The 12,416-nt window shown below is 43.0% G+C and overlaps 1 protein-coding gene and 1 long non-coding RNA gene across 4 annotated transcripts in view; one reads left to right on the top strand and one right to left on the bottom strand.

Moving 5' to 3' along the window:
• Window positions 1-9,227, bottom strand: part of LOC122173996 (uncharacterized) — a 221,944-nt gene extending 212,717 nt beyond the window's left edge. For 2 of the 3 annotated variants that reach the window (XR_010590259.1, XR_006175163.2), the window contains exons 1-2: window positions 9,182-9,227; window positions 8,239-8,304 (exon numbers count right to left, since the gene is read on the bottom strand). This is a non-coding gene — a long non-coding RNA (uncharacterized LOC122173996). The remainder of the gene's footprint in view (window positions 1-8,238; window positions 8,305-9,181) is intronic. The other variant, XR_010590258.1, reaches the window with a different exon arrangement.
• The window catches only part of LPAR4 (lysophosphatidic acid receptor 4), a 34,689-nt gene that overhangs the window by 21,072 nt on the left and 1,201 nt on the right, over window positions 1-12,416 (top strand). Inside the window, exons 3-5 of the mRNA XM_005284484.5 lie at window positions 99-280; window positions 9,197-9,442; window positions 10,860-11,001. The gene's annotated coding sequence lies outside the window, so the exon portion shown is untranslated. The remainder of the gene's footprint in view (window positions 1-98; window positions 281-9,196; window positions 9,443-10,859; window positions 11,002-12,416) is intronic.

Genomic DNA, 12,416 nt, shown 5'->3' with positions numbered 1-12,416 from the left:
ACCACATTTTATGTGGTAGTTCGCAAGACAGAGCTACTTTTATAGCAGAAGAAAAGTGTGTGTTTATCTGATGGGGTAAGTTTTCATTGGCTTTGCAGAATGAAGGGAAACTATCCAGACTAAATTTTAAATGGCCTTCAAGAGCAGACAGGCACCAGAAGGTCACATAGAGAGTCTGTACATTGGGTCAGGGTACCCAGAGGCCGTGCTGGCTTGGTGAATAAGGAAGAAGAGTAAAAAGCACCCACACCACAGGTGAGTTACACAGTGATACATGAAAGTAAGTTCTCTGCCCCATGAGTACCACTATACCCTATTAGCCATACCTTCCTTTCAGATTTTGTGGGGAGGGACTCCAACCCCTAAGCATCTCTAATAATCCCAATAACATTCTTGGGGGCCTCTCATACTACACTGCTTCAGGAACAATGGGAGTTGGAACACCTACTCTCCTTACACATCCAAAGGCAGTGGGCTGTAGCCGTTGAAGGGCTTCCCCACCAGCGGGGAATTTCCTCCTTCCCTCCACAACCTTTAAAGAGGGGCATATTTTCAGCAATATGGGTCCCTATCCCCAGCCAGCACACTGGGGAGGCACCAGCCATGCTGTCCCAATTGGCTTCTCCTCAGTAACTCCTCTGTCATTCCCAATGGGCTCAATTGCTATAAATTTAGGAAGGAGACAGCCACTTCCCGGGGAAAGTGCCATCTCAGGACAGGGAATGGCAATAGGTAACAGTGACTGCTCTCAAGAAGTTTCCATGGGCCACGCAGTGCCCCAAATGTTTACAGCATAAAGAATGACTAGTGAGGTAATCAGATCAGGACCTAGCTGTATATTTAGTATCTTAGGAACAGGCAAATACAAAGGCTTTGCTGCATCTGAAGGGATGTGTTGTCCATAGTTCACTTTAAGAACACATGTCAAAGCAATGATCTGTTCATGCAGTGTGAGATGTTGGTTTCCATTAATCGACTAGGAGGGGAATATTTATTTTGATTAAGATTAAAGGACAAATCCCTTTGAAAATAGAAACCCTACTTTTTTCCAGATTGGAAACAGCTGTAATTTGAACTACCATACACTGCCTTGAGACCTGACAGAGCCCTCTAATAGAGAGCTACTCAGAATTGGGACTCTGATGCACTTCTCAGAACCAGGGCTATAACTGCCAAGTGTACCAGCTTGCTGAACGAGGGGATGAGTACTGGAGTTATTTTATTTTGTGAATTAAATGCACCGAGGATTTAGCTGAGATCACTGTATTTAAAACGATGCACTCGAGACCTGAAAAGTGAAAAACAACTAGTGAGTATCTGAGGGCTTGTCTACACTGGCAATTTACAGCGCTGCAACTTTCTCACTCGGGGTGAAGAAACACCCCTCTGAGCGCAGCAAGTTTCAGCACTGTAAAGCGCCAGTGTAGATAGTGCACCAGTGCTGGGAGCCCCACTCCCAGCGCTCGGAGCTATGCCCCTCTTGGAGGTGGGTTTTTTTACAGTGCTGGGAGAGCTCTCCCCCAGCGCTCTGCCGTGACAACACAAGCCATGTTAAAGCGCTGCCACGACAGCACTTGAGTGTTGCCAGTGTAGACTAGCCCTTAACATTTTTATAAGCTTCCGGCGGCTTTTTTCAGAGTAGAACACCAGTTGAAATAATATTTATTAAACTTAATGCTACATGCAATTCTCTTTATGAATCTTTAAACTTCACCCTTATCCTATTAGATGCAAGATGCACTAACAGTTCTAACTTATGTAAAATATATTACTGCAAGAAGGAAAATAGCTGGTTTCCCCTTCAGGATTAGGTAGTGCAAGTTTTCCCAAAGACACTAAGAAAAATCTTGCATTAGCACTTCTGTCTGTGGAATTTTGACTATAAACATGTAAATATTATATAAATTTATTTAGCATCTTGATTTTTTTGCGGTGTTCACTGTTATATTTGTATAATGAAGATGGACACCATTTGAGAAAAAAAGTGAGTATATTCAGGAAAATAAATTAATATGAACACACACAGATTAACCAAAATAACATTTAAACTGAAGCTTTTCTATAGACCATTGGAAAAAAACGAGGTCCATCACTCAAGCAGAATTTCCTGGAGAGCATTAGCATGGGAATCTGGTCAGTCTCATCTTGTTGTTTTATATAAATACCCAAGCCTTTTTTTGTGGTAGCACTTCATTTGCCTTAGGTCTCCAGGACCAAGCAACACTTCCTTTGATGTTGCTCTTATTCATTAAACCACTTCTGAAAGTCGTCATCATAAGACCTCAGAAGTCAGATGATGACACATCCAGAGTGGTTGCCAGAGAGAACTCATTTGATGTAGTTTATTTCCTTTAATTCCGAGCTGTCTGTCTGGCAGAGGACAGTAGAATCGAACACATACTACACTAAAGGACCACAGCAGTGTCTCTGAAGGCCAGAGTACCATTTTGTCATCACTTGTGTAACACATTATTTTTTTCCCCTTGGGGGAAAATGGATCTCTGGTTTGCCCATTTCACACCTTCTACTCCCTATTTTTGATGAATTGCTGGGTGATGTTTCCTGTGGAGCCTGTCAATACTTCTATGTAAACCAGAAAGAGAGGATTGCTCCATAATGATGGTTGGAGATTCCTCCAACAGCCACTATTTTAGTTCTTGGCCTTTTAATTGATTTCAACTGGAACATTGGCACAGACCTGGCCTGAAGATTGGATTCTATTGTTCAATTAATTCTGAAGACTCTTCCAGAAATTGGATGGAACGTGTTACCCAATGTCAGCATTTTGCATATGTTCTCTTTGAAAAAAGTGAGCTAGCAGAAAAAGGATTGACCCTAAAGCAAAGATTGACCCTGAGAAGCTCTTCCCTAGGGAACCTGAGTCCCAGGCATTGCACTTGAAAGCTATATCAACTTCTGTGATCAAGTCATCTAGGAATAAATGGCCTTTCTGAATTATTTCATTTTGCTAAATTCATATTAGCTGCAATAAGACTACCAGAGAGAATGCTTCACACCAGAGAATCCCATTGTTCAGTGAAAAATCAGTGAAATCAGAACATAGCTACTCAGATCATTCCAGTGTTGCCTTTTACTTAAGCTGTAGCACATTAAATTCAACTTCTGTAAAAGGAACACTGGTGAAAGACAACCAAATCTCTGCACTTATTTACTGGCGTCAGAACTATAACTTTTCAGTTGGTCATGTCTTTGCAGCTTCATAATATTGATAAAACATAACCTCCCCTGTCACACTTCATATGGCCAGAGTAAGACAAACAGTAAATCATCAGAATAAGATCTGAATCTCAAAGAGCCTATCATACATCCCATCATACCAACTCACCACAGAACTGAACTGGAAAATAGAATTGGCCTATAGCATTCAAATAACCCTACAATTTTTTCTTGCCAAGTTTGTATATGTATATCAATACTTGCAACAGAATAAAGTTTGAAACCTGCTGAATGTTCCTTTTACTATCCTGGTCACTTGGGGACATTTACCAATCAGCACATAGTTCTAATGTTGGCAGGGTTTTGCATTTTACATTTGCAGGTCACCATGAACTTTCCATTTTTGCATATGCTCATCCCAAAGATTCCCAGACTCTCACACAAGATGTTCAAAATGCTCTTCACAGCTCAAAAAGGGAAGGAAAACTGCACAAATATCTGAAGTAGGGACAACCCTTCCTACATGGTAATCACCATCTGACCTATCTCAACTATGCCATGTGACTTAAATTTTAAATCTCAAGTAACATTCACAACGAACTGGTTTTGTAATCCAACCAGAAAGTAAAATAGATCGCTGAATAAATTTGGATGACAAGTAGATCCATGATCTTCATTTGCTCTCAGATATTCTGCAAGCCAAAATTAATCCCAGTTTTGGCAATTACATCCCCCCTTTCTAAAAGCTTCCTGTACAATATCATCAGATACTTTTCACTTCCTGTCCTACGTAGCTGTTCACTAGTGACCAGTAGCCATATTACACTCTACAGCACTACTAGCTGGAAAGTTCTCATTGGGGCCCCCTTGGTTATGCTCTATCACTAAACTAAAGGTTGAAGGGAGAATTGGGTGATTTTGTGTTGCCTCTTTTCTTGGTAATGCTTGAGAAAAAGCATTGTTCTTTAAATGGAAAAAACAAGTAAATAGACTGCCCTGTCCCACATCCTTCCTGTGTGCAGACCCATGCGTACTTAGGACACAGAGCGTATCAAGCTCGTAAGATGAGGTGAAACATCTGTAGGAGCTCATTCTTAATGTATTATCAGTGCCCTAGAGGCGGCTGCATTTCAGTGGTGGGCAAACTGATTCCAATATATTATCATAATTAAACAACAGTATTGCAATTGCATCTAGAGACCTCGATCAGGAATTGGGGCCCACTGTGCTAGGCACTTCACACTCAATAGAGAAGGATGGTTGCTTCGGTTTGAATGGGCTCAGTAATTAAGGGCCCAGTACTGCTGTCCTTGCTCAGGCAAAATTCCTATGGATTTCAGTGAGGTTTAGGCTGGGTGAGGACTGCACAATTTTAGAGAGCGAGCAGAACAATATGTTAACTGCTAAAATGGAATAGCTTTGGAGGAGGAACTCAGACTCCAGGATACAGATAAATAAGATACTTAAAATAAATAAATAAAACTAAGAGTGCCTATGTGTACTTTTGGAAATAAGTGATACCCGTACAAGCACCTTTATATCCCTATTACTTCGTCCACACTAACGGGTTGTACCACTTTAACTACATCTGCTTCAAAACCAATATATTAAGTGTACAAAAGATGGGTGTAGATCAGCCCTAAATAAAATCAGTTTTAAAAAACGCTTAGGTCTACACTTAAAATGTAGCCTAGTGATGTCAGTTAGGGGGCATGACATTTTTTAACGGACATATACCTCTACCCCGATATAACGCAAATTCGTATATAACGCGGTAAAGCAGCGCTCCAGGGGGGCGGGGCTGAGCACTTCGGTGGATCAAAGTAAGTTCGATATAACGCGGTTTCACCTATAACTCGGTAAGATTTTTTGGCTCCCGAAGACAGCGTTATATCGGGGTAGAGGTGTACTTATACTGATGTGTGCAAGTGAGACCTCAAAGAAATGGACACGGATGTGGACAAAAGATCACACTCAAGACCGCAGCCTTTGGAAACGAGCTTAACAAAGGTCTCCGGAGTTACGAGAGGAAGCAGTCCAGCTTAGCAGAGGAGAAAAGAGCTTGCAGAAGGCAGAGCGCAAAGGGTCGAAACATCAACTTTAAATGTGACAGATGTAGCAGAGATTGTCTCTCTCGAGTGGGTCTCTTCAGCCACGTTCGTGGCTGCCATAAAATCAACAAAGTTCTTTACCTCTCAGGGGCGCATACCCATGGTCTCGAGACTGAAGGATGCCTACTACTACTACTTATACTGGTATAACCCCTAGCGTAGATGCATTTATACAAGCATAGAAGTGATTTTGCCAGTGTAGCTTATCTTTCTCAAGGAACTCATGTGAGCTATCCCAGCAGAAGCACTTTTATACTGGTATAAGTGGTGTCTACACCAGAAGGGCTTGCCTGAATATAGTTATGGCAGCAAAACTTTTCTAACTTAGGCCTTGGCTACACTTACCCGCTAGTTCGACGGCTGGAAATCGAACTTCTGGGTTCGACTTATCGCGTCTAGTCTGGACGCGATAAGTCGAACCCGGAAGTGCTCGCCGTCGACTGCGGTACTCCAGCTCGGCGAGAGGAGTACCGCGGAGTCGACGGGGGAGCCTGCCTGCCGAGTGTGGACCAAGGTAAGTTCGAACTAAGGTACTTCGACTTCAGCTACGTTATTCACGTAGCTGAAGTTGCGTACCTTAGTTCGAATTAGGGGGGTAGTGTAGACCAAGCCTTAGACAAGGTCTTAGTTAAACCAGTGCAAACCCCTGTGGTCATGCTACAGGCATGTCTACTTATGGGTGCTACAGCAGCACAGCTACAGTGCTGCAGCTATGCCACTGTAGTGTTGGTACTTCCTACATCGATGGAAGTGGTTTTGTCTGCTGGTGTAGATAATCCACTTCCCTGTGGGGTGGGTAGTAGCTTGGTCAACAGAAGGATTCTTCCATGGACTTAGCTGCGTCTACACTGGGGATTAGATTGATTTACTAAGAATCATATTACACACACACACAAAACTGCATCTACGGTAGGGGATTGTGTCAAGTTTGTATGTGTAGACAAAGAGAACATTCAAGGTAACAGTGACCTGATACATCTGCTGATACAAAAAAAAAAAGTGCTGAATATTGTATTTGCTTTGCATAATCCTTGTGCAGGCCAAGCTCCCATTAACTTCAGATGGATTTTGATATGTACAACGATTGCAGGATCGGACATTCTGACTTATTAGATAGATCCATATGTTTCAGAGAATTTTTGACATGAAAACATCCCAAGTACTATGCAATCTAACACGGTAGTAAAGCATCTAAGACTGTGTCTAAATAAAGAAGTTGTACCTGTTTAAGTTAAATAGTATTTTAAAAACCAATTTAGCTAGCTGTATGCAAACTCCTTGGTGGACCCTCTTCGTTCAGTTCCAATTCCTAGATCAAGTTATGCTAAACCAAAATAAGGCTTTAAACCAAAATATAGCCCACCCAGGGGGTTTGCGGTGGGTTAGCTAACTAAAGGTGTGAGATTTAAAGCAGTGCAATTTTTTTCATTTAGGCAAGGTCTAGGGAATAATGCAACTAAGCTACATTATATCGAAGTTGGCCTCTTTAGTCATTTTAATCATGCACTGAGGCACAAATCTCTGTTGGTGACAATCAGGTCAGAGTCATGTAAACATCTACCAGACAGAAATGATTTCAAGTCACTACCAATCTGGACTAGATTCAAACTGATAACAATCCATCCAATCCAGGTGAATGCCTGTGCATAAAATGACTAATACGCTGAGCCAGGCACTCACCTAACAAGATTATGAATCATTAGGTACAACTGTCTCTCTGGACTGTGGTACCATGGAAGCAATATAACGGTCTGGTCCCTTCAGAATAGTTTCAAGTGAATTTGTAAAGAACTTATGTGGTGCTATGAGCTTGACGAATAACCTAAGCATTTTGGTGACTTTAATGAGCACAGATAGCTTGCTGCCTTCACAGTACTTACAGGTTAGGACGAACCAGACATCATCACACATGGTCATTAGGTAAAAGAATGTTTACTGGTTGTGTCAGTCCTGACTTGCCCATCAACCCTACATTGCAATGCCGCTCTCAGCAAAGCACCAGATTCTCAGATTATGTCTACTCTGCAATAAACCACCTGCAGCCGGCCGGTGTCAGCTGGCTCAGGCTATGGGGCTATACAATTACAGTGTAGACGTCCAGCTCCAGCTGGAGCCGAGCCTCTGGGACTCTCCCCCTCATGGGATTCCAGCAGTGGCGGATTAATAAATTTTCCACCTCGAGGCCCTCAAAAAATTGCCGCTTCCCCTCCCGCTGCCAGCTCACCTCTGCTCCCCCGCGGCAAGCCTGGGAGGGAGGGTGGAGAAGGGGAGTTGCGGTGTGCTCGGGGGATGGCGATGGTGGAGCAGAGGTGAGCTGGGGCGGGGAGCGGTTCCCACCCCCCCGGGTTCCTCCCCACGCCTGTGGGCCTAGGGTGACCAGATGTCCCGATTTTATAGGGACAGTCCCGATTTTTGGGTCTTTTTCTTATATAGGCTCCTATTACCCCCCACCCCCTGTCCCGATTTTTCACACTTGCTGTCTGGTCACCCTATGTGGGCCCCAGCTCACCTCTGCTCCGCCTCCGAGCGCGCTGCTACTCGCTTCTCCCTCCCTCCCAGCGCTTTTGTGCAGCAAGCCTGGGAGGGAAGTGGAAGGAGGGAAGCGCGGCGCGCCTGGGGGAGGAGGCAGGCTGGGGATTTGGGGAAGGGGTGGAGTTGGGGAGGGGGCACGAGCAAATTTGCCACCCCTGCAAATTTGCCACCCTAGGGCTAGGCCTTGTTGGCCTTGGCGATAATACGCCACTGGGTTCCAGAGCTCAGACTCCAGCCCAAGCCTGCACTGCAATTGTATAGACCTGCAGTCTGAGCCCCGTGAGCCAAAGTCAGCTGACACGGGTCAGCCATGGGTGGCTTATTGCAGTGTAGACATACCCTAAGGACTGTTTCAGAGCATGCAAGGGAACCTCCCCACCCAACCCTCCGATGGCATAAGCTTTTCTTTAGCACTCACATGCATAGATATAAGGATCATCTCACTTATCCAACCTGACCATAGCCAAATAAGAAAGTTCTCAAACTGTGAGAAAAAGAGAAAAGAGGTTTAAAATAATCAGACCTTTATTTGTCACAGATAACATTTTCTATAAACTCTCATGATTCTGAGTTTGTGATATGACTCATTTACATGCTGAAAAAGATGTTTGTTTGTGCCAACATTAGAACTCAAATTGCCCCTAAAAATGTATGCGCCCGATTCTTCTCTCCTACCAGGTTTACACCAGGCTAAATCAATGGAATTATTCCTATTTACACCACTGTCAGAGAGTCAGAATCAGGCCCACAATCTCAAAGTGCTTCATATAATTCAATGTCATTTTTAGCTTCATTTTTGATTTCAGATAAGATGAAAATTTTCAAGAGCAACTGAAAGAGCTTCTGAAAAAATATGCAAACTTCCCTTTGATGGGATCAACTTAACTACAAGCTTGAATTTTAAATGGAACTAGTTAGAAGACAGTAATTTTCCAAACTAGTGCTGTGATGCAGGATCTCAGACTAGATGGAGGAATCAAATCCCAATCTCATCCATTCCCATGAGTCTGTAGTATTACACACTTAGATGTACCTTAAGCCACATGACAATAATAGACATCTGCTTCTTTGTGTATGCAAGTCAAACAAGCTCATGCACCCTAAAATAAAACCAGCCAAGCAGTCATTTCCCTATCAAGTTTCCTGCTAAGAAGCTACCATTAGTTGGCCACGCACCATGGCATTGAAAGCCCTTGTTGGTTTGCTGTAAGTGAAGAGATTTAATTAGTAACTAAGGAAGCAAGGAATTCCTGTTTTGAAAAAAAAATTAAAATGGGACAGAAAAACAAATTAGTAATAGTGTGCACATTTTTCCTGGCACTGCAGTCCCTTCATAATAAACGTAATGCTATGAACTACACCTTTTTCCTCTGCAGGTCCGTCACACTTTCCTTCCCTTGGCAGAATCACGTTTAAATAAAGAAACATCACCAGTAACTCTGCAGCAAACAGACCCTAAATGGGCAAAGATAAATACAAGTAGCTGAGACCTTCCCTGAGGTGCAGGATACCAAAATCCTTTGTGAGAAACGGGTGCCAAGCCACTTGAGCTACAGATTGGAATTGGCAAGGATTTCAAGGAAGCCACATGTCTGGCTCTGGGACTGGGATAGTGTGTTGTGGTAATGAAATAGCAATCAGGGATACAATAGAGGAAAATATGTATGCCAGCATGATTGTGGGATGAGGGGATTATATTACTACAAGTCTCCTTTTTAATGCAATAAAAGCAAGAGGCTGTAAGCCAATGTATACAAGTACATGCAAAATAGGTTAATAATAATGTAAAGGAATCAATTTCTATTGTTAACAATTCAGTTAGAACAAGGAGTACTTGTGGCACCTTAGAGACTAACAAATTCTCGTTCTTTATAGTCTCTAAGGTGCCACAAGTACTCCTTGTTCTTTTTCTCCTGCTGATTATAGCCCACCTTAATTGATTACTCTCGTTATAGTTAGTATGGCAACACCCATTTTTTCATGTTGTGTGTGTGTGTATATATATATATTTATATTTTCCTACTGTATTTTCCATTGCATGCATCCGATGAAGTGGGTTTTAGCCCACGAAAGCTTATGCTCAATAAATTTGTTAGTCTCTAAGGTGCCACAACTACTCCTCGTTCTTTTTGCTGATACAGACTAACATGGCTACCACTCTGAAAAAAGTTCAGTTAGAATTATCCTTCAACACCAGAAGGCCTCATCCTGTCTACATAAACACTCAAATTAGGTACTGTTTTTCTGCCTGTGTTTGCAGAGAGCCCAGCACGTCCCCAATCCTGGAGCCTTTGGGCTCTAGTGTATTATTATTATATTTGAATTGTGATAGCACCTCTGAACCCCAGTCAGAGATCAGGACTCCCTGTGGTGGGCACTGTACAAACACAATAAAAATGGTGCCTACCCAAAGAAGCTCACAATCTAATAGAAATGTCAAATATTTTATGTATAATTATTATTTAATAGCCAGTGTAAATTAAAATAATGTAATTGGCTGGTGATGATTATACCAACCCCACTTCCAAACATCATTTGCTAACAGTGGCTACTTCCTATTTTAAGCATAGAGGAAAACTCTGGTCATCTCAGAAAGCACCATGTGGTCTCATAGAGTATAGACAAAATCTGACTTGTTAATGCCAATTGCTGATGGTATTTGCCCACAGCCCCCACTCTGCTAGATATTTCACTTGAGGGTAATCCTGGAGATTATAAAGCAGTTCCTCGTAACATCAGCTCATAGCTCCAGCTCAGGCAGTAAACCCTCATCTGATAAAGTTAAATACACAGCTGCAGCTGCAGCAGAATGAGACCAATGGGTAGAACCTGGGCAGGATATATATATTTATTTTTACTAGCTTTGTCTCACTTGACCGCTATAGAAAGGAAGTAGAGGGCTTGAGGATATGGTCAACGTTTGTGTTTACTTCCTTTTGTTGTAGGTTTTAAGATGCTAGAGATGAAGTTGCTACATTTTGTAAAAGGCAGTTAGTAAAAATGTTTTGTTTTTTTTCTTTTAAACCTATGTGAGAGCAGCTGGTTGCTCTGGGGAAGGCTAAATGAAAGCACTGCACCTGGATCCATGGACGTGCCGGAGACAGTCAATGGACAGTGTTTGGCCGCTGCCTGCATCACTGGAGTTATTCTGACTGGGCTGAAGTACAATCCTCTCACAAAGGTTTTGGAGCTGCACTAAATGATTTCTGTCACCTAACAATGAACTTCTGTCCAATGTTAGGAATTCAATGGAACCAATTTTGACTACAAATGTGCACAAGCCTACACATGGGATCTGAATATTCAGGAGCATTTGAAATCAGACCTGCTATCCAGATTCAAATGTTGCTAATAATTTATCTTTATCATGGGCTGGAACCAAACCCCCAGACTCGGGGGGCCAGGGCTGATAGTGTGTGTGTGTGTGTGTGTGTGTGTGTGTGAAAACCAGGATCCAAATTTTGCAGCTTGAAGTCCTCTCTAATTCTGATTAGTCATAGAGGAAGTTGTGTAGTCTGACACTTCACAGTGCAGAAGAACTTAAGATCTATCTTTAGATTACTTAGAACAATATGTTCCTGAAGCCTCAGGACTATATTTTCCAAAATCCTCTCTCTCTAATCAATATTGTAATGATGAAGATCAGCCACTTGGCAAGACTTTGTTCTTGCCACATAACTTGTCGCTTTAACATCTAGTAGCAAGCATATTAATGCTGAATAAATGCCTAATTAAATTGGCACTTCAAGGTCTGTCATCGGGCATCTGGGATGCCCTTCTGCAGCAGGAAGCAGTACAACATGTACTCCTGCCTCAGTTTCCTGTTTCAGAGTCACCGGTAACTTCACATGAGCTTTCTTGCCTCAGGAATATCCTTTCTTCGGGCCAGTACTCCATAAAAAGTCCCCAACATAGTACATTTATCACCCCAGTATATATATTTCCCATGAAATGTTGCCAATATACAACACTGCCTTCTGCTACATGTGGCTCTATCAATCCTCATCCCAGCCCTTCAAGCTGGAGTGCAACCCACTCTTTCCAGTGGGAATCCATCCCTCTCTCCCTGTGTCCATCTTGTTCCCATGGATCCCGGTTTCCAGCCCTGGCAATACCAGCAGATAAGTCCCTCCACTGCTCCCCTGCCTTCAGCCCTCAGCTCCAGCTCAGAATTCAGCAAGCAACTCCTGCTGCTGTTCTCTGGCCTTCAGATCCTCTCTGGCTCAGGGACATCAACAGAAAGCCCCTCTCGATGCTCCCCTGCCTTCAGCCTTCTCCCAGGAACCACATGCAATCTTTTAGCTATGGCATTTCTCATCTGCCTCTTTTCCTGGCTCTCACTCACGCATGCAGCTCTGATTCACTGGATCTCTCTCCTCCCCACTCAGATTTTTCCTGATTCTTTATAGCCCTAGGTGCTGCCCTGCCCTTTTAATTGACCCAACTTGGAGCCCCTGTCTTGGCACAGGGAAGCTGAACCTGTTTCATTTACAGGGGCCAGCCGCCCTGTGACAAAGCCAAATGGAAAATCCAGTTTCAGATATTGCGTGGTGGGGGTGCTTTGACTCTCACGTAGGCCAGAACCACCTCTGACGT

Source organism: Chrysemys picta, chromosome 9 (assembly GCF_011386835.1).
Source record: "Chrysemys picta bellii isolate R12L10 chromosome 9, ASM1138683v2, whole genome shotgun sequence".
Lineage (NCBI taxonomy): Eukaryota > Metazoa > Chordata > Testudines > Emydidae > Chrysemys > Chrysemys picta.
This window is presented reverse-complemented; position numbering and strand designations above follow the sequence as displayed.